Raw genomic sequence first — 26,407 nt, forward strand, 5'->3', positions numbered from 1 at the left:
CAAAATTACTGTTTTGGTTATTAGAAAGGGAACCTACAATGTATCTTAAAAAGTTAACACATTAAAAGTCTTCAGTTTCTAAGGCTACATTTAACTACTCATTATCAAATCTCTCTGAAGAGTTTCAACCATCTATCAGAGTTAAGTACATAGACTTCTTCCATAGTTGTACAAATTTCAATCAAAAAATAAAATTGCACTTTTGCTCACAAAATGCCCTGGTTTCCTCCCAGGCACACAAACTGAATCACTATCATATATCATATACTGACTTCAGGTACTATTTAGAAAAACAACAACAACCTCCCTCACCCCCCCCCCACCCCCTGCCCAAATCACCACACCCTGAGATTCAAGCACTGGATATATAGCTCTGTGGTAGAATGTTTGCTAGTACAAGGCCTTTGGTTCAATCTCCAGAATGGCAAAAAATAAATACAGCATTAAGTGTTCAGCCAATTATGATTTTTTTTCCTTTCAGGAATTGATCTGGGGCCTTGGCATGTTAGCCAAGAGCTCTACCACTAAATAAGAATACTTCCTAGACCTAGCTTAAAAGAGTTAACAAAAATTACAACTGAAATATTGCCTGCTATGACAATCCGAGTTTCATTACTGAAACATATACAGCTGAAGGTCCTGACTCAACTGTTCTCTGAACTCTGTGCATGCATTGCCCCTACCATACAGACAGTAATAAGATAAAAATTGAAAAATCACAGCTATCAAAAAATTTCCGGTGTAATCTATGTTAAATATATATACTACAGAGCTAAAAACTTAGTTAAGCCCAAAGTCATCAATTTGTAAGAGAAATAGAAATGTTTATTCTGTTAAAATACTTTATATAAAAAACAAAACAACATAGATTAGAACTAGATATTAAATTTAAGTAATACTTAGTCTTCAAATTAAAAATTAAAAGTATGAAATAGTAGCAATATAGTAAATTTAGGTATTTTGCAAAAACAATAAAATAACTGCAATATTTTATCAAAATGAAGAAGACTTTTTTCTACTTAAATTGTTAGTTAACAATGTTAGAAATAAACAAAAAAATCCACAGGATAACAAGGTAATTTTGAATATACTTATTTAGTATGAAAGGTATTTGTAATCTAATTTCTAACATTGAGTTGCTTGATTATTATTGTTGTTGTTTTCTTTTTCAAGTTCCTCTGTGTAGCCCTGGCTGTCCTAGAACTCACTAAGTACACTAGGCCAGCCTTACAGAGATCCCCCAGCCTTGCCTCCCAAGTACTGGGATTAAAGGCATGTTGGATATATAGAAATAGTAATGGATTAATATTAGAAATCATATTTGAGCCGGGCGGTGGTGGCGCACGCCTTTAATCCCAGCACTTGGGAGGCAGAGGCAGGCGGATTTCTGAGTTCGAGGCCAGCCTGGTCTACAGAGTGAGTTCCAGGACAGCCAGGACTACACAGAGAAACTCTGTCTCGAAAAACCAAAAAAAAGAAAAAAAAAAAAACCCAACAATAAAAAAACCATATTTGAAACATGCTGCATATTTTCTTTCAAGTGACTATATCAAAATTGCAAAGTAATATTAGCCTAGTTAATATATGACAACGAAATGTCCAAAGTGTGGTTCATAGTGTTGAGAACAAAAATTGTAATTGAGAACAGAAATTGTAGTTCAAAGTCATATTTAAAAAAATTTAAAGACTTAGAATTAACTAAATATTGGCTATTGAAAATGTTGATCAGAAAGTATCATTAGGCCTTATTTGAAAAACCAAATAAATTATGAAAATGTTACTTTTAGAAAACCACAAAAATATATATACATATACAAAACTGCTTCACATAAACATTTAAAATGTTCAAGTTAATTTTGTTATAATTTAGCAAATCTTTGCAATACTTAAAATCTCTATCAAAGAAAACAACTCCACTGACAGTTTTAAATGCAAGTTCTGTTTATGAGCTAGCATTATAAATCACAAATAATAATTTTAAGGCCCCTCATCAACAAATGTTAAATTATACTCATCCTAGTTTATTAAAATATTTTTTCATTGAAGGTAAATATTTCAGTAAGATCTCTATCACTGGAGAACAATTTTAATTAAAAAATTTAAATCAATTCAATAAATTTCTGTCCTCAAATTCTTACCTAATAAACCACATTTTAAGAGAGAATTGAAGACATTTGCAAATTTGAAGTATTTACAACATGTCCTTTAAAGGACACCTAATCATTTATAACTCTAACAGCTTTTATTATTAGCCAAGTTAAGGTTTCTAACTGTATCAGAAGTGGTCAACTAAAAGAAAACTTTTAATATGTGTACTATTGCTTTTAAATACTAAATTATTTAACAAGCTAAATTTCCTATGTTCATAAATCAGTTGATAATTGTAGAGAGAACAACATGATGTCAAATATTTGGTTCAAACAGTAATTATAAGACCCTCAGGTATCATAAATTTTAAAATCTTAAATTCAAAACAATCATACATTTAAATCTTCACCGACACTATAAACTCATATACTGATTTGTCCTTCACTTAACTCATTAAAACTGTGTCAATTATCTGGACTGAAGTGATAAATAAAATGTCGATCTCTGTCTATCCTCAAGACACTCTATTTTCATCCTAATACTCTCTAACCTAAAAAACACTGGGTAAGATAGAGGAAAAGTTTATTCATTCTTCACCCGTCCAAACTGTTTTGTCATAATTTAAAAATCAAAGTTATAAAGACATAAATTCACTCTTATTTAATTAAACTCTGATTTCTATTTAGCTTTTTAATATTTCTATTTTGCCTCAATTATAAACAAATGTGCATTTCTGGATTATCAATCTCATAATATAAAAATATCAAACTCCAGTTTTTAATATTTTAATATGGATCTCAATATTCTAGCATTCTTAAACACATCTGAGAATGTGTTCTAAAATGTTTGAACTATTTAAAGTTAAAAGAGGTTTTTTTTTAAAATTTTTTTCAGAGCTAAGGATCAAACCCAGGGCCTTGCGCCCACTGAGCTAAATCCCCAACCCCAAAAGAGGTTTTATGGGCAGGAAAACTGTATTTTAGTCTTAAGGTTAAATTAAGCTTGTTAAGAAAACAAAGCCTTTGGGATTTTTTATTTGTTACTTATATATTCACAGCAATATTACATAGTCAACAATTCTAAAGAAAATCAGTTATATTTTATCAACTGCCATTTTATTTAGCAAATATCATTAAAATTTATGTTCAATACTTCACTAGAAAAAACTAACCAAGAAATATTTAGTATGTTTTTTTTCAGTTTCAACCAAATTATGACTTGGTTAGGAAGGTACTTAGAATACTTGTAATTTTCTTAAAACATTTTCATTAATCTTATCTAATTTTTAGACTCTACCTATTTCTCCACTTGTCAAACAGCCAAGTACTAAATTCCACTTGACTTAAAACACTTCATTTAGTGAGAATAAAGTCTACTACATAGTTAAATACCTTACATAGCACACTGTAGTAACACCCTCAGGTAAAAGAAAAATCGCCATATATACTTTGTTCTTTTTTAGGGGGTAGGTGGGAGAAGGTAAATTCAGATGGATCTACAACACAATAAAAACATCAACTATGTTCTTAAAAATCTGGAATTTTAACAAGCAAGACACTTAGATTAGCCAATTTACAAGATTTCTGTTTATTCTTTATTGATTTTAGTTCATTCAAATGTTTCAGAATTACTATCAAGTCCAATTATATTACAAAGATATATAATGATAGGTTCTGAAAATCCGTTAGTATAAGGCAGACATACTGGCACATATTTATAATTCCAGCTAAGGAATTAGCTAAGGAAGACTAAGGAAGAGATTGAGGCAGAAAAATTAGTAGTTCTAGGCCGGTTTATGATATATAGCAAGTTCTTGGCTGGGCTGTAGAATTAAGACCTTGACTTAAGAAAACAAAATCAAAAACAAACAAACAAATACAACATTAGTATACCTTAATTCCCCCATCATATTCCAATGCATTACGTGCGTATTCAATCAAAGAAACTTTGGTTGTTTTCCAGAATTGGTTCTCTTCTAAAGGTTAAAATCTGCAATAAAAATGGCATGTATTATTGTGTGAAGACACTCAACAGATAGAAATTTATCTCCTGTAGTTCTTTCTAGTTGATCTAATCCATTTTGACAATGCTCAAAGAACCAGTACTCTGGAAATGTTTTTAGAACAAAAAATAACAAGCAATATGCATTATCACCCAAAGCCTCTTCAAACAAATCAGGTAAGTTTCTGCTTTCTTTTCTCTTTATGACATTCATTTTCAAAGTAGCTATGAAAGAACCAATAAAGATTATAAAAAATATTCTTTGTACTTCTAAAATCTGTATGTCTTAAAAGTATACAAAGGATAGGGATAAAATTTGATTACCTTTCCCCTAAAATTACTAAATGAATCAATGGTGACAAATTATCATTATTTTGAACTTTAGTATTGCTATACTTGAGTGAACATTTCCAAATATTTTAATATTACAGTTCTACCAATTTAAAAATTTTAAACAAATGAGAAATAAATGGAACACTACTAGACTAACCTTTTAATGCTTCCAAACAGAGGTTCCAAAATGCAACTTTCTTTATTTTTTCATTTGTTCACCCTTTCTGGATCTTAATGACTTAGTAGGCAACAATTATGTTAAAAGAGCAAATTAAGAATAAATATCAAAAGCCCCTTTATGTCTATTGTTAAATATTTGATTGTTTAATGGAAAAAATACATATTTTTAAAAGATAAAAGTTTTTTTTAATATTTGAGTGCATTGAAATATAGGTACCACAACCTTAAAAATAACAAAACAAAAAATTAAATGTTAAATTTTAATATATGTTTTTAAGCGGTATAAGAATACTAGATAAGAAACAAAAGGTTTAGATATAAAATAAAATGCTTATGACTAAAAGAAAAATCTCAAAGTAAAACTCAAATTTATTAGTTTACTATTTATACTTAGAAACATCATAAATCTTTCCTGTGTAACATTTCTTTGCTCAAGCAAGACAGGCTTAAATAAGAGCACATTAAACTCACAACTTCGAGAAAAGTATTAAGTGTACACACACACACACACACACACACACACACATTTATTTAACTCCATTACTCGGTTCAAAGGAAAATCCATTAAAACATCTTTTATAAAGGCAAGAAAATAAAACAAAAAAAAACCACCTTACCTACCAGAAAGCATTATTTACAGAATTTATGATCATTTGTACATACTAGCAATCAGATATTACATAATAGTAACTTTTAAAAATAGACATTATCACTCTTAAGACAACCACGTTTTAATGTTCTAATGCTGTAACCTCTTAAAATTAAATGCTTTATCTCATTTTAATTTTTAAATAAAGTGGTATTTTATTACTGATTTCCTTGTTTTATGAGTTGAGACTACAAAGTTATAGCAAGTCACAGTTTGAAATCTAATTACATGCTAAAATTAATTGCAAAGCATATAGTTTCTAAATTTATGCAATTAAAAAATAAAAAGGATAAACTATGCAGTCTTACAATTCTTTCTAAAATGTGCTGTTCAAATTATAATCATACTAATGTTTCTTATAAAAGAGGTTAAAAATAAATCAATGTGAGGATTGTCATTAAACAAAAAAAATAAAAAAGACAAAAGCCTTTTTAAGGTTAGAAAAACGACTTGAGATAAACTTTATAAAATTTCCATAACTGTAAATTTAAAATTTAGTTGTTAAAAGCTTATTGAAGAAATACTATAGTCTGAAAATTTCTTTCTGTAAACTCAATAGGCTGACCAATAGTTCTAGACTGAAGTCTTTTTCAACAGTCTTTATAGTTACTACATACAAATAAATACACGAATAGAAGTAAACCTGTACACAAGTCTTCATGAAACAAAAACTAAAAGGCAGCATACCAAAGAGAAGAAAACATGAGAACTAGAACGTGAATACTACTTTGAAATTTTTATTCTTAGATTTGGTTCCTAATAAACATTAAAAGATACTAATCTAATGGCATACAAAAACCTGAGGCTAAATTTTGTAAATGTATACTAAAGACAATAGTTTTTTTTAATTGTCTAAAATTAGATGTTTAATTGGAACTAGTATAAAGAACAAACAAATGAAAATCAATGCTACCAGAGAAACTGATACTTGTTCCCACGTTCCCACTCTCCTACAATAGTAAGTGGAGTGCGGGAAGAACTATATCAGCATCATTCTTTAGCGCTGTTTTCCTGTGGCAATAGATAACTTTTGCAGCTTTCACAAAAGAATAGAAAATTAAGAGTAATCAGTTTCTGCAGAAAAACACAGATAACTGCATATAAACATTTACTTAAATAAGTAGGATATATCTATTGGAATTCTCTCTTCTACCTACTATTACATACAACAGGAAAATATTTTAAATGTTGTGAAATTTATTTAGGTGGTAGTGTATTCTACATCGTTGTAAGAATTGGTTTAAATAAAGAATATCACTTTCAAAAAGTTGGTAAAACAAACAAATGAAAGAAAAAAAATACCTTCAGTTATGGCCCTTAACATAATACAAATCCCATAAACCGAAGCATCAAAAAAATATGGTTAAACTTCACCAATCTGGTAGAATTTAAAGCTTTCCTCCACTTCCATAATTCTCTCCCAGTCACATAACTTGAATAAAAATTAAAATACAAAAACTAACAATAAAAAAGCAAAACAAATTTTACTTATGATTACATGCAGAATAGAAAGATCTACAATTTTTAGTAAATCAAACTTTATAGACAATTTTAGGAAAATTTTATGAAAAGATCCAAAATGAACAACAACAACAAAAGATTATGGGCTCAGTAATTGTAATTATTATGGAAGTAATACAAAATAGAATATATTTATTATAATTTACAGTCCTATACATTTTATGAAAATGTTTTCATTTGAATATTTCTAACTATATGTTTGTCTTAAAATAATGTCTCAAAATTTCAATTATTTATAAGAAATAAAAATTTAAAAGTTCCTTTCAAGATCATCTACTCTTTGAAAACCACACCCTGTCTGTTATCAAGATGCAATTAAAAGGAATGACAAGCAGGGTAATAAATATTGACACCTGTCTCAAGTAACACTAAACAAAAACTAACTGAAATCAATCAAATAAACTGACACATATTCACTGCTGTATACAACACATTTTCTCATAATGAATTTGTAAAAGGAACGCATTAGTATATTACATACGCTCACCTGTGTATACTTACTTGTTATATTCTCAACTAAGAAACATAAATGGCTTGTAAATTAAAAATTTAAATCCACTGCAATGGCTGAGTTAGAAAACATTTTAAAATAGATTTGCAAAGTTCTAAGAATATATTCAATTTTTACGAAAAATGTGGAACAGATTAAACCTTAAAGTTCACTTTCATCAAAATGAAAGAAACAATTCTCTCATAATATGTATCCAATAAATACACGAAGGCTGAGACGAAAAAATTTTATCAAAGGAAAACCCAAACACCTTCGATCCTTCGGAGTTTTCAACCAATGAAGAATAGAAATGTCTTCTAACTGCAACAGCAAAAATAGTTTCCTGAAAACAGGCTCCTTAGTTTTACATTTAAATATATATTTCAGAACCATCTGAAAGGCTTTTACAGAGGAAACACCTCTATTGTGTACTAACTTAAAAAAAAAAAAACCTCCGCTTTTACATTTTGTATCTATTTGAGTAGTTCTCTGACTAAACATGGTTTTTCGGTAGGTCAAGAATTATCAGCTCTGGGATCAACATTCAAACCCCCTAGTCCCGCTTCCTTCCAGCCAATCAGTGGGTAAGAAGCCCGGCGTTTGGGAGCTCCGTTAGACACAATTTGAAAAACATCACATTGCGCTCCTACTCTTTTGGAAGGGATCTAAATGAGGGCGGGTCCCCCAGTTTTCACAGACACACACACAATCCGGCGTTGTGATAAAATTCCAGAGGAAGAAAGCTCTGTAGGGGGCCTGCTGAGGATAGCAGGTCACTGGGGTTCCCAAGAAGCCTTATTCCTCAGCGAGTAACTGAGAAGCTGCTGCAAAAGCGTCTACAGAGGATGTGTAAGGCAGGTCCGTGCGACCCTCCCGCAGGACGTCACATTAGCTAAGGGTTAACCTGGGGTGCTGAGGGGGAAAAGCGATACAAGATCTCATGGGTGTTTAACGTGGACTCTTCACAAAGACTAGTACCTAGCTAGTATTACCCTAAAGTCAAAGCTGTCACTGGCTTATTCAAGAGCTGTCGACTCTGGGTTGACAAAAAGCCAACAGCTAACGAAAAAAAGAAACGAACCCCCCAAATGAAAGATAACTCCGCTTTCTTCCGCCTCAGCGTCAGGAGTTCCCAAGAAAAGTTGAGAACTGCAAAATTACCGTTAAATCGTAGGTGCAAAGGCTTGTCCGCAGGGAACACCAAGTTCCACGCTACTTTTCCTTGAGACACTGCGTTTCAAGGACTGAAGAAGGAAAAAGTCTTCTAAGAGCGCGACGCCAGGAAATCGCAAGCTCGCAGCCCCGTCCTTCCTTCACCCCGACACCCCTCCCCCTCGAGAGAGAGGGGACCGCCGGGAGAGCAACGACAAAATGACCCAGCTGGATGCGTCCGTCCGCTGCGCCCGGGGCCGGGACCCGCCGGCCGGCCGGCGCCGCCTCTCACCCGCGCACCCCGGGTGCCCCGGGCAGCCGCCCCTCAGGCGACCTAAGTTTTCCGGCAGAAGGCGGCGTGCGTCCCGACTGCCGTGCACACCGGGGAGGGCGGGCGCCTGTCGGGGAGCCGCGGGCGAACCTGCCGCGCCGGCCTAGCTCCCCGGCCGCTCGCGCTGACAGGTCGGGCGGCGGCCGCTCGGCCGCGTCCCGCTCAAACCGCGCCTCCCCTCCCCCAGCTCCGCGCTCCCGCCACAAGCGGCCAGACACCGCCCACCCGAGGACACCCAAGTTACGCCGGCCGGATCTCCTGGGGAGCTTCTGCCATTAAAGTGAGGGCAGACCCTGAGTCCGGTCTCTGCTCCCCTCACGGTCCCCAGGTCCCATCGCTGCCACCTCCCGAGACCCGCTTTGCTACTTGAGGCTCTTACCGACTGCGCCGATCTGGCGAAGCCCCGCCGACTGCTCTTTGGTCTAAGTTATTTTTTGATGATTTTTGGGGGATTTTCCGGCGCGATCCTAACGTCGCGCTACGCTCGGACAGGTTATCCCTTCCCTCCCGCTAGATTGATGAGATCAGGCATCACTCGAAAATGGCGCCGAAAGCGCTGAGGCTCCTCATTCAAATTCGTTAGAGCCAACCCCGCCGCCCCGGGGCATGCCGGGAACGCGGGCTGTCTCCACAGCTGTTCCTGCCGTTCCCCCGCCCCCCCACCATCCCCGCGCAACCCAGTTGCGCATGCGGAAACTTCTACCTCCCTCTCCCCCGGCACATGCGCAGAATCGTCGTGGCGCCAAGACGCTCCACTTCCTCGGTTCCAGTCCCCGCTGTATTTTGCGCTTGCGTGTGTGCTTGCGACGCCCCTGTGTGGCAGTGCAGGTGGTCAGCTTTCGGACACTACTCCGGTAACACACTAGTACCCTACCTTTGGGATGAAACAAATTAGGATCTATCTTAAGCGTTTCGTGAAAGCAAAACAAAAACCGCTTTCAACTAAACTGCAAGCCACCGAAGTGTGCCTTCGAGCCTTGTGTGGTTGCTCAGGAACTTAAAACCGCGCATCGGTGTCGCGCTCTCGCCCTCCGCCAGCGCCTCGCAAATCTGTCACACTTAAGCCTCGAACCACCTCATGAGATAGGAATTTTATGGTTCAATCACACGACCAGCGAGCGGCTGTCACACTCTGACGTTTCCCTCCACCCCCAGACCTCGAGGCGTGCGACCCGCCCACTATGCACAAGCCCTTTGATTCTGAACTGGAAATGGAGCTTTCGGTTCTGGATTGGAGACGGAGATGTACAATCTTTTGGACGCCACTAGGGTACTTTTACAAAAGAAAAAAAATTAGTGCTATAGTAAATTATGGATTCACCAGATAGTTTTCCGTTGTATGAAGCCTTGAAAAAGTTGTAAGAGCCACTGGGTATTGATAATGTGGTACGCAGTGTATCAAACACTTTGTGGATCAGGCGTTTCACTGCCCACAACACCTCTATGAAGTAGGTATCATTTTTGTTTTATGGTTGATGATACCTGATATTCTGATTAGAAATTCTGCTATCTTACAGCTGGTGAGAGCAAGCGAGGCAAACCGCCTTTAAAAATGGCTACATAACAGGACAAAAAATTGATTCAGTTAATATTTTAATTTTTCTTACAAAAGCATCTTTTGATCCTTTGCTTGCAAGACATCGTCCCTGCCACTAGGCTAATTAAGATAAAAAATTTAAAAACAAAAACTGCCGTTGCTCCTAAATGACTATAGTTTAGGGCTGTGTTTGGTTATGTTTCCCTTGATTCTCATGGATTTTAAAAAATGACTTTGTGTGTTTTGTTTACATGTGTGTATGTGCATCTTGTATGTGCCTTCGAACATCAAGAGAGGAAGGATTTCCTGGAACTGGAGTGAGAGAGGGTTGTGATCCACAATGTGGGTGCTGAAACTAAGCCTGCGTCCTTGGCAAAGTCAACAAGTGCTCTTAACTGCTGAGCTATCTCTCCAGGCCTATCAATTTTTTTTAAAGAACCCAACAGTTAAAAATCAGGAATATTATTATGTTTGCTCTAGTTTTTATTATTAAAACAACTTGTGATGAATCATAACTTTAAAAATTATCTTTTTATGAAGTTGAGCCTGGCCTAGAGCTCAGCTTTGTAGCCCAGGCTGATAATTCTTGCTTCAGTCTCTTGAGTGCTGGGATTACAGGTTTGTGCCACCACACCCCACAGAACTGTAACTTTTGAACATAAAAAGATGTTATCTTGTTATTATGCCTGTTAAAACAGTGGATATGGAACTTAAGTACTAAAGAGTAAGTGAATTGGAGAAAGCTTCCATGGTTTGCATTAGTGAGGTATAACTCGAAAAGAAACCTTCAAAATCAAATCAAGACTGGACATAGCTGAATAGTGTTCAGTTATGTACACTTACTCCAACTAAAACTTATATGGCGATCTTTTTTAGAATATTTAGTTCTCATTTTGTTTAAAATCTTAAACGATAAATCCTTATTGAATCGTTAAACTGGGAGAAACCAGAATCAAGTGACATTAAGTTCTTGTTCCTAAACAGAAAGCCAATGGGGACAATGATCTTTCCACCACAAGAGGGTGCAAATTCCCGAGTTAAATTTCAAAGGGAAAAAAAAGGTGATTTTCTATTAGATCATCACACTCAGGATTTTAAAACTTGGAAGAATGTCCAATCTAAATTTTACAACTCCAAAACATGATACACCTTATGAGACTAAAGAATCCCACTCTTTAGGTAGTAGTGAGTATTTGAGTACCAGGGTGTACATTTCCAGCTGTCTTCTAGAAAGGCATAATCATCTCTGCCTACTTCCACCCACTGATACTCTGTATACTCCTGTCAGACACAGTAGAACTCAAGTTGTATTTAAAATGTGGAATGCAATTACCAGACAGTGAACGGTAAATGTGGATACTGTAGAAAATAGGTCTTGAAATCTTAGTGTTTTTCCCCCCTTCTACTGTTTCAAACAGGAAGTGCGACTGATGGGCCTCTGGCTTCAAGATATTAACTTATTCAGTTAAAACTGTAAAAGCATCCTCATTCAAGAGAGACTCAACATATCAGAATCAGAAAGCATTTTGAACAGTAACTTGAAAACAACACACAATAAATTGTTTAAAAACTGTTTAGCAGTTTGCAGGTTTTGGGTTTGTTGTTGTTCTTGTTTGTTTTCTCCTAGACAGGCTCCTCTATGTAGCTCTGGTTGTCCTGGAACTCCCTATGTAGACCAGGTTGACCTAAAAGTCACAGAGATCTGTTGCTTTCCCAGTACTGGCAGTAAAGGTGCATACCACTATACCCAGATTTTTAGCAGTTTTCAGCACCCTTTTATGTTCCTGTTGTTTCCTTAAAAAAAAAAAAGCTTTAAAAAACCAACAAATTAGAAATTCGAATTTATAAAACGTTATTAGATCATTCATTTGCTGCCTCTTGTGGGGAGACGAGTTCTCTCCAAATAGGCATTACTTGCTCCCTGTGTGCCCCCCCCCCCCAATACCCTTTCTTCTGACCTTTTCTCAGGCAAGCATGAGTTCTAGCTCTTCACTTCTGTATTCCTGAGAGTACATTTCCTGACAGCCTGATAAACGTACACTTGAACAGTATTTTTACCATCATGTTAGAATTTTTTGAGGTTGGCTCTTTATAGTATTCCTCTCTCCCTGACAGGAGCCTGTCTCAGGCCAGGGAATGCATTTAATTGTCCTATCTCGTTTAGCATCCTTTGCTCTGGAAATTCCCACTCTTTGTTTTGTAAGTCCTTGATGTATTTGAAGGATATAGCGCCACACATCTTTAGAAGAATGTTCACTCCATGTTTACTTACAATTAGATGGCGACTATGCATTTCAGCTGACTACTGCACAGACTCTGTAGCCTGTTCCACAGAGTGTCACTTGAACATGACACCCATGTATTACTCACTGATAATCATACTTTTGACCACCTTGTCTTTGTGGGGACATTATACCCTACTCATCAGAAGTTCCTTTTATGTTCAGCATTCATAATTGCGTATGCAGTTTATGTGGTGGATGCAAGATGACTGAACAGATCCATAGCCCTTCTTCTTTTTCTGCCCACAGCATTCTCGTGTAAACAAAGCCCTTCTGGTTTCCCTACTTACCTATTCATTATCTTCATGAGTACATTCAAATTTCTGTTTTCCACTTCTGTATTTGCTTATTCTCAGTTATGATGTCTATCTATGAATATTTTTTAAAATTCTTATTTGTTATATGTATATTTTGCCTATGTGTATGTATGTACACCATGTTATGTCTGGTGCCTTTAGAGGTCAGAAGTCAGACAGTATCAGATCCTCTGGAACTGGAGTTGTAAGCCACCCTGTGGGTGTCAGTTTTAATTGCTGAACCATCTCTCCAGCCACTCTGCCCATATTTTTATTTGTATATTTGTGTGGTGTTTTTCTGAATCACTTAGGATAGGTTACATATATCATTTTTTCACCTCTAATGTTAAACTATGTAGTTATTTTGATATTCAAATTGTCTTATGTGTAGCTAGTAGAAGCATTTCCTCCTGTGGCTTCTGTTAACATTACTTCATTTTTTTTTAATTAAAGCACTCTCTTACTTGCTTGTGTAATGAAGTAGTACATGTTTATTTCATACTTAAGTTTGCTTTTCCCTGGAATAAGCCTTTTCCTTTTTAAAAGGCCTGTTTCCATGTTAGTGGAAAATAATCTTTGGGACCAAGGTTCAGTATGCTTATTGGTACTGGATTATCTGCTTCTTGGAGCTTGTAGGAGACAGTCCTGAGAAATATGTGTGTGTGTGTGTGTGTGTGTGTGTGTGTGCGCGCGCGCGCACACGTGTGTTTACAAATATTTATTTACAAATCTTGCCAATCTGTAAAAAGATATACATTTAATTTTAAATTATCTTAAATATAATTGAAAGACTACTATAGTGACATTTATAAAGTTCTGGATAAAAGAAATGCAATCCCTGGCACTCAGAGGCAGGGAGAACTCCATGAGCTCAAGGCCAGCCTGGTCTATAGAACACAGAGAAACCCTGTCCTAAAAACTGAAAGGGGGTGGGGGGAGAAATGAAGTCACAGCCACACCATCGATTCATATAGTTTTCATGTTCCCTTTTAGTCAGTGTATATATACATAATTACATAGTGCCACAGTTCTCTTAATTCCTTTTCACTTAACATGTCATAAACATATGAGTTACTATATAATTTTCACAATCTTCATTTTAGATTGCTCTGAGATATATCATTAGACATTTCTATTCCTGGACATTTAGCTTATTTCTAGTTTTTGGTATTATGATTCTGAAATGAACATTTTTATACAGATGCCCCTTTTAATTTAATGTTTTATCAATTGATTGGAAGACTTCCTACATGTAAACCCTCTGTGGGTTTTAATATATGTTCCCACACAGAATGAAACAAACATTTACCAGAATTCAAACTAGAATTGGAGATGGAGACAAAAAAAGAGTAATCTCTTTTAGTAGACAGTTGAATATACAGTGAAAAGATAAAATTTCTAAACAATTATAGCCTGAAAAAGAGGAAGATCGTGCAATCCATGGAAATGGGTAACACAGGCAGCTTTTAAAGGAGGTAGTAATTAGACCGTGTGGTGAAAGAAGCTCGGTAGAGAGCATGCTGGGATTGGAATGAGTTATGTTAGTATACAAGGTAAAGGAGAGATAGGCCACAGAATGCATTTTAAGTAGAATCATTAATTAGTGTATGAAAATGGAACAGTTAGGAAGAACCTGGCATTTCAAACAGCTGGATAATCTGCTATAGTTTGTAGCTTGGGTATCTTTGAAATTGATGAGAAACATCAGCCTGCTCAACTGGATAGAGGTTAGATCATTAATGGTTTTATGTGGTATTTTTATATTGATACAATTGGAAAATCTTAAATTAATTTGACTTGTTTTTTTGTTTTCGCTTTTGTTTGTTTGTTTTTTCTGAGACAGGGTTTCTCTGTGTACCCTAGCTGTTCTGGAACTAGCTATGTACACCAAGCTGGCCATGAACACACAGAGATCCACCTGCCTCTGCCTTTTGAGTGCTGAGATTAAAGGCATAAATCACCACTGCTCTGCCCAATATGAAATCTGTATTTTAGAAATTTACTTTCTAAGTGAAGGGTTGGAGAGGTAGCTCACTCAGAGGTTAAGAGGACATACTGCTGCTCTTAAAGAGGTCCAGAGTTCAGTTCTGCCATTGTTTTGTAAAAATAAATATACAAATAAATACTTCCATCTCAGCAGTGCATTCATATAGACATACAAATACATATACATAGTTAAAAATAAAACAAATTTTTTAGAGAAATCCACAAAATTTTCTTAATGAGGTTACATTAAGAGAAGAGAGGTGTGGAGAAACTCCTTTGGAGTGAACTGTTCAGACAAATTAATGAGCACTTGAGCTTGGAGGAGAGGCAACAAGAGTGAAAGGAGGTATAAAAGACAAAGAAATTATTTGTTCAGCATGCAGGTAAATACTCCTAGGTAACTATTTAGCACTTACTCTGTGCTGCATGTATTTTATATTTTTGCTAGTTATCAAGTATGTTAATGGGGAACAAAACAACCAGACTTTTTCCTCTTATGGTCTAATCAAATGAGGAAAAACAGACATTAACTGCCTTACAAATCACAACTCTCACCAGTAACAAGAAGGTACAGGAGTCTGTGAAAGCATTATAATACGGGAGCTCACACTGGACATAAATAGTTTTGGGGGGTGGGGGTAAAAGTACCATAGACTGAGTGCATTTGGGGGCCAAAGGACCCTGTAGTTTTTGGAATTGAACTTAAGTTGTTAGGTTTGGCAGCAAGCACTGAGCTATCGTCTCCCTGGCTGAACAAACGCCCTACCAGAATGTCCAAAGAGAACTGTGTCTTCATCTCTGCAATCTGAGTACATAACAAACATGTTGAGAGAATTCAAGTTCTGTTTGAAAGTCTAAAACTTGATTATCCTAAATTATCTGAGTAGACCCCTATCCCTCGAGGTCTTTTAAGTGTGGTAGAATAAGCATGAGAGAGGTGGTGGTGATGACATGTGAGAAAGGCTCAACCAGGTTTTGCTGAAGATGGACGAAGGTTTGGACCAAGAAATAGCTTGTGAGCTACAGAAGCTAAAAACAGGTTTCATGGCGCCTCCAGAGGGATCACAACTCTGCCTTCATCTTAGTTTTGTGATACTGAGACTCATTTTGGATTCCAGACCTTCAAAACTATGAGGTAATATATTTTTATTGTTTACAGCTAACTTTATAATTGTGTAACTGCATAGCAATAGGAAACATGTAAACAGCCATTGTCTTTGTTTTTAAAACATTTATGTGTATTATGTCATGGGGAGGGGACTCCCATTTGCCAAATGCATATGGAAGTCAGAAGACAACTTCCTCATACTATGTCAGTTCTAAAGAATCAAACTAAGGTCATCCGTCTTGGCAGTGAGTGTCTTCACCCACCAAGCCACCTCACTGGTTAGCAAACTGCCATTTTCTATGTGTTGTGTGGCTATGGTAGAAAAATGAACAGTCAATACTGAGTATTGTCGTATACTGCTTTGCTTATAGAAATTAATAGGGAATTTTTTTTAGTTTCCTTTTTTTAAGGTCTACAAAGTGTCAGATCTTAAGATGAACAACTGTTTAAATATAGCATCTAGTCTCCCACTGAAATTATATACCTAGAGATCACACCATGACTTATCAGTAGGAATATGGAGAGCTGCTTCTGTGAATTTACTCACCTAAGTATTCTACTTAAATTTGAGATTTATTTTAGGCTGATATTTAGTTTGTTCAAATAACAGATAATTTCTCACCACAGCTAATGGACACTTGGAAAGAAACCCTTCTTAGAGGGTATTTATATAGAATAGTGCCCAGTATGGCTTGGCCGTGTAAGAGACAGTATGACATGGTTTCCCGCCTCTGGCATGGAGCCAGCAGGGCATGAGCCTCCACGAGTATTGGCGGTTGCTGTGGGCGTAAGGTTTGTTTGTATAATAGTGTACATATTTTCACATTCCTCCTTCAAGGAATGCCCTCTCTGCCAATGATTCCATGATAATCAGAGACAGCAAGAGTCCAGGAGGGGATGGCATATCTATGTCTCAGCAAAATGATACAGAACGCTGTGATCTTATGGCTGTGAAAGTCAGGACAGCCCTTAAGGCTGTAAAAAAAGAATGCTGAAAACATGAGTTTGAAAATATATGATTTCTCAACTATGCAAAATATGAGGATGAATTGTATAAGGAGCTTCACAGATCTAAAGGAATAGAGGCAGCTGTGCTATGAGGCAGCTTGTCAGATACTGAGGAAAGAGATAAAGAGAATTAGGGAGTGGTGATCCCCATCTAGTTTTGTTTATGCTTACCAAGGTAGGTGGATTCCTGAGTTCAAGGTCAGCCTGGTTCAGGCATGGAAGGAATTATAATTTTAGGGTGGGGTCCCACTCAGCTATCTTTATTGTCTGTGTATGCGTGCGGTCTCGAAGAATCCTGGGGCTGAGGTGTTGGGATGCTGATTCATGAGATAATCAAAAGGGAACCTGGGGTAATGACTGACTGGATTGTAAAATAAAGAGTGGGCTTTTCATCTGCAAGGGACAAGCTATCTGGAAAGTTTTTAGAATAGCAAGAGAAAGCTGTCTGGAGCAGAGCAGAACACAGATAGCAATCTGGAAAGCGGTCTCTAGCCTTCAGCTTGGACTCAATGTGACTTTGAGTTCTTTAGTTTTGCCACCCCTAGATACCCCTTCCTCAGAACCCCTCTCCAAGATGAGGCTGGTCCTTGGCAGTATGGGATGTTTTATCTTGTGTCAGGGGAAGATGCAAGTGTGTGAGCATACCTGTGGAAGCAAGAGGACAACACTGGGTTCCACTGTTTGGGTTCTGTCCACTGTTTTCTGCTTTTCTTTTCTTCTCTTTTCTTCTCTTTTCTTTCTTTCTTCTTCTTCTCCTTCTCCTTTTTTTTTTTTTTTTGAGCTTGACACTAGCCCTAGGGATATACCCATCTTTGCTTCCCCAGTGTTGGAATATACCTGCACATACCATGCCTGTTTTGTTGTTGTATTTAATATAAGTTCTGGGTATACAAGTCATGTCCTCATGTCTTCAAGGCAAGTACTTTACCACTGAGCTATCTCCATAGACTTAGAACTATATGTTTTAATCAATGATCATATTAAAACATATTGTTTAGGTGTAGATTTATTGTGTAAGTTGGATAGAGTTGTTTCATGAAACATTAATGTGCACACTTTACCTTTTGTCAAGTGACTCCAAAAGGTGATTAGACTAAGTTACACAGTGGTGGTGGGTATTTGCATATGTGCCAGGAGTGTATTTCTGTCTTGGGAAATTAACCTTGCATTGTTTATAGCCCTAGTTTCTAGAAGTGCAAATTCATATCTACAGCATTTCCAACTCTGTTCAGCATACAGGCCTAAGAGTTCTTTATTTATCTTTTCCTGTATGTGTCATCTTGCCTTCATGTTCTTCACTACAAACTACCATGGACTGTAGTAAAATTCATTTACAAATTAATAATTAAGATTTGAAGGCTAATTAACTTTTTACTCTCCACTAGTAAGGGTAACTCAAAAGGGGATAAGCTCATTTCTTTCAGTTATCTGCTTTCTAAAGGTGATGTGAAAATGCTGACTTTGGATAAAACAGTAAACAGTGCTTTGTAAACATTGCCATGTAATATAATGTAATGATGTAATGTAATGTAAGCCTCGTGAGAAACTAAAAGGGACTGAGTCTATTCGGGTTTGGAACCACAGAACCCTAGAGCTAAAACATAACCTCCTTCACACTGCACCTATGTCCAAGTAGCCCCTTGAAGCTATGAAAACAAACTTGTCCCACACATTGTGACAGCCCTTTAAATATGGCCATGATTGCTTTCAGTCTGGATGACAACTGAGTCCCCACATGCTAGTCCCCACAACCTTACTGGGCTCTTTGATGCTTCCTTCATAGTTTTACGATTTAACCCTTTTTTCCTGGTTAGACTGTAATTTAACAGGACAAGGCCCCTCTCAGAAAGTGACAGCCAGATTTGTACATGGTCTGGAATATATCCTAACAGTTGGCATTCACTTTTTGTCCCATTTATTAAAATTCCTGCATTTGGGAAAGCAAATTTAGACTCGTAAATAATAAAAATGAATCTGCTCTTGTGTTGTTTATTTAAAAAAAAGTTGAGGTCCTTGAGTACTGTCACTCATGTGGCCCACTGTCAGTCTTGGCACCCCGATTCTGTTTTAATCCATGCTATCCTGAACTTCGATAAAGTTATCCTGCTACTTTTGTAGAAGTAAAGTTTTAAAAAGTGGAGGGACAAAAAAAAAGGTGCTTACTGTCAAACCAGATGACCTGAGCTTAATCCCCAGACACCTTCTCCCATACTGTGCACACATGTACATAAAATAAATAAATGTAAAAGATTTTTATTTGAAGAATAAAACTTTATGCTGTGTAGAAAATGTCAGATTACATCTGATAACAAGAAAGATTTTGGTGATTTGGATGATCCTGGAAGCTGAGGACAGGAAATCAGGAGTCTACAAGCTTGACTTGTCTAACAGAAATGGAATTAGAACTATGGTGTCTAGGATACATGAGGATATGTGACCAGTTCTTTAGGACAGTTGAGTTGAATGCTACATTTCTATCATCAGTGTGTAAGGTTCTTATTAGAACAAATCTGTGGGGAAATAAAATATGTTACAACCCTTACTGTTTTAAGTAGATTGACTGTTAAAGGCAACTCTGAAGAAACTTACTTCAAAAAAGTGAGTTTGTAGCTACAATGGGAACACTTTCTATCATAAGAATTACCAATGCAAATAAATTAAAGAAGATTGTGAATGGCTGGAAAACATTCTTTTCTGAAGACTAACAATAAATAACCCTCTTCTTCATCTCTGTTTTCAATTGACAAAAGAAGGCCTCACATTTGTCTTTTTGTAATATCAGTAACATTTTTATAGTATCAATAACTATTAGTTGGGTGGTGGCACACAAACCAATTCTAACACTTAGGACAGAGAGAGGAAGATCAAAAGGTTCAAAGCTAGCCTTGGCTATGTAAGAAAACTAACTCAACAGAATTTTATATCTTTAGGATTATTAAATGTTGTTTGTTTGTTTTTTCAGGAAATTACAGTTTAACATTTTATGGAATAGAATGTTTCAACCTTCAGCCATCAACTAGAGAGAGCAAAGCAGGAAAGACTTGGAGAGACAAAGAACCTCTGTCTCACCTAAGGAACTCTATTTAAGAGTTTCCATGAAATTGCATTTATTTCAATCATTTTGGAATATTTATATTGATTCCAGGTTTTTCCCTGCTGCAGTGAGACTGATAGCTATGTTTGCCTAATTTCCTTAGGATATCTTAAAAATAAATTTTGGTAGGGTCTTCACAGAGAAACTATTTGTCTTTATATAGTGTTTTTTTTTTTTTTTTTTTTTTTGGTTTTTTGAGACAGGGTTTCTCTGTGTAGCCCTGGCTGTCCTGGAACTCACTCTGTAGACCAGGCTGGCCTCGAACTCAGAAATCCGCCTGCCTCTGCTTCCCAAGTGCTGGGATTAAAGGCGTGTGCCACCATTGCCTGGCTATATAATGTTTAAATTGTGAGTTTTTATTCCATTTCAGACTGGAATTAGGAACTTGGACAGAATAGCAAGTACTATAGATGCAGGCATGCCCAGGAGTGAAGACTGCTAAGTAAATGTTCTTCACAAGGGTATTTGATGATGTATGCTTAAAAAATGTGGAATCAGGTGGAAATAATTCAGTGGTTAAGAGTACTTACTGGCTTCTTAGCATCCGTGTTGGGCAGGTCATAACCACCTACACACACACACACACACACACACACACACACACACACACACACATTCTTCACAGGCACAATAAGAGGTGTTTCATGAGCTAAAATAATAGTGGCCAATTTAAATATGCATTCTAAAATCAAATAAAACTTTCACATGTATTAATAACATTCAATTTGAGTATGAGTTTTTTTTTCTCCCAGGTTTTAAACTATGGTAAAATTTAAATTTTCAGTTTTGTGGTATTAAATATATTCATAATGTGAATAACCACCATTGCTATCTTCATATAGCAAAATTTGGAAGAGTATTGAGACTACTGAACCTCTTCCCCACTCCTCCCCACCCCAAAAAAGTATGGTTACTAGAAGAGTGAACAAGTGCCTTCAAAACTGGTCCCAAACTAGATTTTCTTCAGTGTTGTTTTGTCCTAAATTTAGTGTAAATACTCCATTGTTTTAAATATATGATGACACAGTTTTTTCAGTCTCAGTGTAAACATGATATTTTAGGTAGAGCCTCCATCTTTCCCTCCCCCAGTGGCTTTTAATCCTCTAGGCACATAGAAACAGCCCCACTCCCCACCCCTGCTGTGTTCCAAGCTGGACTTTTAGAAGCAAGGTTCTAGGCCATTCTGTGGTTGTATAACACTGTCCCTTTTAGTTTTCTTTACAGCTTAGCCAAGGCTATTGATAGTAGGCTGTGGGATAGACTAATTGATGCTTATCTCCCTTGAATGTGTCACAGAAACTGAGAATTCAGAATGAATGTTCAGCAGCATCCTTTTGTATTATCTCACACTTCATCATTACAAGTGCACAAAACAGTCTTACTGTGCAAACAGAGTGATTTAATGTTATGGCTAGGCCTATACCCTACTTTTCCAAAGAGTAGTGATTTTTTTTTCCAGCTGTCTATGAACTCTGACTTTTATTTTCCCCCTTTGAGGCAAGGTCTCACCATGTAGTTGAGACTGGCCTGTAAATATGATCCTCTGCCTCAGCTTCCTAACTGCTGAGATTATAGGCATGCAACCCTCAACCTTGCTTTGCAAACTGGCTGTAATAATTTTAGTCTTCACATCCAGCTGTAACATCAGGGGAGTGTGGCCCACTTTGACAAATGATGGTAACACTGGAAGTAAAATATGGATCCAAGTGTAGGGGTGGTTCTCATGCTAAGGTCCTGTTTCCCAGTTGGTTCTTGATCTATCAGTAAAGAAGCCATGGGCCAATTACTGGGCAGAAGGAATAGGCAGGACTTCCAGGTCCTTGAAGAGGGATAGTTCACTATGCTTCAGAAGAGAAAAGCCAAGTGGCCATGTGAGACCTCTGACAGAGTGACCACAGACCACTTCTACAGAAAGGCAGTTGGGGAGGTTGAGCAGTGACTAAATGTAACTGAGCAACTAAAGTTGAGGGCAGGTAGAAGGTGTGGGGCTAAGAATATTGGTAAGGACTTGCTTCTCCAAGCAGGAGATAAGTAGTGCCCAGCAATTGTGCCAAAAGGGCAAGTTGAAATTGAACAACTGTGTGTGTGTCTGTGTTTTCCATCCATGGTTCCAATATTCTCTGGGCAGGGCTGGTAGCATGGCTGGTTCCTGGAGCTTAGTCTCGGTGGCAAAAGCTGCATGCAACATCCAACCTCCAAACTGAAGCTCTTTCCAAGTACAATAAGACAGAGCTCATCCCTGCCTATCATAAAACTACTCACACCATCTGAAGAATAACCAGTCTCTTCCCTTTTGGCTGTCCTTTCTTTTGGCGGGGGATGTAACTCTAAAGTACCCCAATTATCAGAATTAATACATTAAGAACATTTCTGTAGTCTGCTAAGAGGGCAGATCTCACATTGAACACAGGGAAAGACACATGAGCAAAACTGTGGGTGCTTCCCAAGAAACAAAGGAGCATGCTCTTGTCCACATCAGGCACAGCGCTCGGGTCAGGGTAACCTTAAAAAAATAAGAGGCTAGTATTGGATAATATGATATTGGATAATATAGGTGTAGTACTGGAAGTCAGAAGGCTGGAATAACATTATTTTTAAATGATTCTTTTTTTCTTTTTTTTAAATGATTCTTTCATTGATAAAAGAATAAGGTCACAAAACTTCTTAGCAGAGGTTTCTGAGTCCTAGGATTCCTATCCATTACTACTCTAAAATATGTGTGTTTTATCATTTTTAAAAGGAAAATCTAAAAAAAGGCAAAGCCTAGTCACCCGGGTTTGTTCTGTAAAGGCAAGTTTGTTCAGAATATTAGACTGTGCTGGCAGCTATAGGTTTAAGAATAAACTCTTGTTGGTTTGTGCCTGCTCAATGTCTATACATTAAACAGGTAGAACTTAATTTTAGTATTGGAATCTGTTTGAAATAGCATTATTCTTAATATTTAATTTAAAACAACAGACTCTAGAATGTGGTATTAATAAGCTTACACATGCGCACTAATGGCTGTACTATAAGAAACCAAGCAAGTGTCTTATGAGACAGTCTCCATAGGGTATACTTTCTAAGTTGTCAATGTTTCAGGTGATTCTTTTTCCGCATGTATGTATGTATGTATGTATGTATGTATGTATGTATGTATGTATGTTTTTTAAGAGGGATTTTCTGTGTAGCCCTGCTTTGAACTCAGAAATCTCCCTGCCTCTGCCTCCCAAGTGCTAGGATTAAAGGCATGTACCCCCACACCTGGCTTCTTTTTTAAACTTTTATACATTTTTAATCAAAATAGAATTACCTCACCTGCCCTTTTCCTTTTCCCTTTCCACCCTCTAGGTGATTCTTTTTAAACCATGTGGAAACTGCAGGAGACAGGAAAGGGGAGAGTATCTAATGAAGCTGTATGGCTCTCTTGATTTCTGCGTATTTTAGTTTGATGGGACTAGCAGTGTTTTCTTCTAGATTACCTTATAAAACACCATGGCGTTTTACAGGTGTCAAAGCGGGCTTAGTCAGGTTAAGGTGCACTATAAAAGGACCTATAGTATTATAGTAATGACCTACATGTTTGAATAGCAGACATATAGGACATATTTCTATTTTCAAAAACAAAATTTTGGAGCTGAAAGCTATATTTGGGAAGAATAAAATCAACTAAATATGATTCAGGGCATATCAGACATAGCAGGAGACTAGTAAATGTGGAGACCTGGCCACAGAAAGTATCCTAGTGAAAGAGTTGAAAAGAATGGCTGAGCAGTCAAGAGCCAGGACCTCTCTTGTAGAGGTCCTGAGTTTGGTTCCCAGCATTCACATGGGACAGCTCACAACTGCCTAAAACTCTAGCACCAAGAGAAAAGACACTTTCTGACCTCAAGGGTCGCTCCTCCATCCACCCACCCATGTGTACTTTCCAACCTGCCCACTCCCACATCCTTAAAAATAGTTACAAACAAAAAAAAAAATGAAAGAATGAAGACATTAATTTTTAAGGACAAGAGAATCAGTGAGCTATGAGATAAATTTCCAGGGGTCTTGTACATGTAATTGGAGTGAGCAAAGGAGAAGAAACATACCTGTATTTCTCAAAGAGAAATTTGAAAAAATATTGGCCTAAATTTTGAATTTGCTGAAAACTATTACAACACATATTCAAAATACTCAGAAGTAGTAAGAAACTACCCTGAAGCACATATAACCAGATTGTTCAGAACTAGTGATAAAGAGAAAATCTTGAGAACAGCTACAAAACCCCCCAAAAGCCAAAACAAAAACAAAAACAAACAAAAAACCAAAAAACAAAAGTTTACAATAGATCAGAGATTAACTCCTTCCTTCTAAGACCAGGAATGATACAAAGATATCTGTTCTTATTCAGTCAAGAAACTGAATTAAATCTGATGAAATTTATCATCTCTGAGTGCTCTCAGCCTCTTTCTTGGCTTTCCTCCTCCCACCCCTTTTCTCCCAGAGTCAAAGGTTGGCTTTGACTGCAGATTAGTTTGCATGTTTAAGAACTCTGTAAACGGGGAATCACGTGGTATGCATGTGATTGGTCTGAAATTCAGTTCATCTTAGAATCGAAGTTCATGTGAAGCCATTTGATGTTCATGCCACTCTCTTCAGTCCCTAGGATTTCAATTTCTATATTATAGTAACTTTCACATGTTTATCAACAGGTCTGATAGCTTGCTCGACCTCTTGAGCCCCGCCCCATTCACCTGAAGATATCTCTTCCAAATGGTCAGCTGTTGGTGATAAGATTTTACATCTTCAGAGTAACAATCTTGTGTTCATTTCCTCATTTTCTTTCCTCCCCAAGGATAAAGATAAACCATTGCTAAACTTGTTCCTCCTTTTGGTTACTGCTTCCTCACAGACAGCCACTTGCCTCTTGGCAGACACCCTAGCTCCTTCCCTTACTACATCAACCTGTACAGACAGAAAACACTTGGATCAGACACTCTGGAAGTGTAACTAGGTGAATAAGGAAAACCTGATTCCCTGGGGAAAGTGAATTTAAACATGATAATCTCTTTTTCTTTTAATGATCTACCAGGAAAGAAAGCAGAAGAGTAGAGCCTCCAGAGACCAGGACCGCAGGACTACGAGGACACATGCTGAACACAAGACTGTCTGTCAACAGTGCTCTTTCACTGTAAACTTTTAGCCACTGGGATGATAAAGAGATAAAAGATTAAAGTTTTTGCTTACCTCATACCTCAGGTGGTATTCTTGATATGGGCAATACTTATATTATGCAAGTTCTTTAGTTCCTAGGGTCAGGAAAAGCACACAAGGGAAGAAAACCATACTGCTGTAACCAACGGCTTAGCTTGACTTACCAACAACTTTCCCAACACTGAAGGCCTCTTAATGGGTATTACCATTTCCCTTCCCAGTCTCCTTTGCTAGAATCTCACACATTCTAACCAAGGCTAGCCTGAAACTCTTGTTCCTCCCACTTTAGTCTTCGGAGTGTTGGGATTACAGATGTGAACTACTATGCCTGGTTTCTTTCTAGTTATTTGTTCCTATCAAAAATGCTTGGGAAATAACAACCTTCCTCTTCCTGGGCAGTTTTGTTCATTGCTATGTCTAGTGTGTTGAACCTATACTAAGCACTCAGTCAATAAATCTAATTACCTTTTTCCTCTGGTAGTCTAAGTCCATTGCTGCTTTAAAATTAGACACACACATACACACTCAGTCTTTGCATATGTAAAATTTGCCTGAACTGGGTGTGGTGTTGTGCTCATGGAAGGATAAGGCCAGAAGGCTGAGTTTGTGCTCAGTCTTCCATCTGTATGGTGAAACCTTGTTTAACAAGCCCCTTTCTCATTCCCCACATTCTCTTATAAATTTCAGTTTTCAATCACTTCATATTACACATTCTTAGCAATTACTTAATAGCTTTTACTTCATTTTACATGTGTTTTTCTTATATACCTATCTATTCTGTATAAAATTATATTTGCAGTTAAAAGGCAGTGCTTCAAGTACATATATGCTGTGTGCTACAATGTGGTATGCGCAGCAAAAAGATGGACATTGACATTGACGCTTGTGTTGCTACCTGTAAGCTTAGCATGCAGGTGCACAGGCATGAAGACTGTTCACATCCAGCCTTGCCTATATGATGAGTTTTAGGTCAGGCTGGCTATGTGAGATTCTGTCTTTAAAAAAAAAAAAAAAGAGGAGGAACAACATGGAGGACAAAGAAGAGAAGGAAGAGGAGGAAGAGGAGAGGGAGGAGGAAGAGATGGAGGAGGAGGAGGAGAGGGAGGAGGAGGAGAAAGAGGAGAAAGAGGAAGAAGAAGAAGGAGGAAGAGGAGGAAGAGGAAGAGGAGGAGGAGG

General features: G+C 37.2%; 1 long non-coding RNA gene across 2 annotated transcripts in view; it reads right to left on the reverse strand.

Moving 5' to 3' along the window:
- Positions 1-26,407, reverse strand: part of LOC114613526 — a 42,944-nt gene that overhangs the window by 3,271 nt on the left and 13,266 nt on the right. Inside the window, exons 1-2 of one of the 2 annotated variants that reach the window (XR_003710189.1) lie at positions 9,125-9,235; positions 3,981-4,077 (exon numbers count right to left, since the gene is read on the reverse strand). This is a non-coding gene — a long non-coding RNA (uncharacterized LOC114613526). Of the gene's footprint in view, positions 1-3,980; positions 4,078-9,124; positions 9,236-26,407 lie in introns of those variants that run through there. The other variant, XR_003710188.1, reaches the window with a different exon arrangement.

This window comes from Grammomys surdaster, unplaced genomic scaffold, assembly GCF_004785775.1.
Source record: "Grammomys surdaster isolate TR1022 unplaced genomic scaffold, NIH_TR_1.0 126219, whole genome shotgun sequence".
NCBI classification, from domain to species: Eukaryota; Metazoa; Chordata; class Mammalia; order Rodentia; family Muridae; genus Grammomys; species Grammomys surdaster.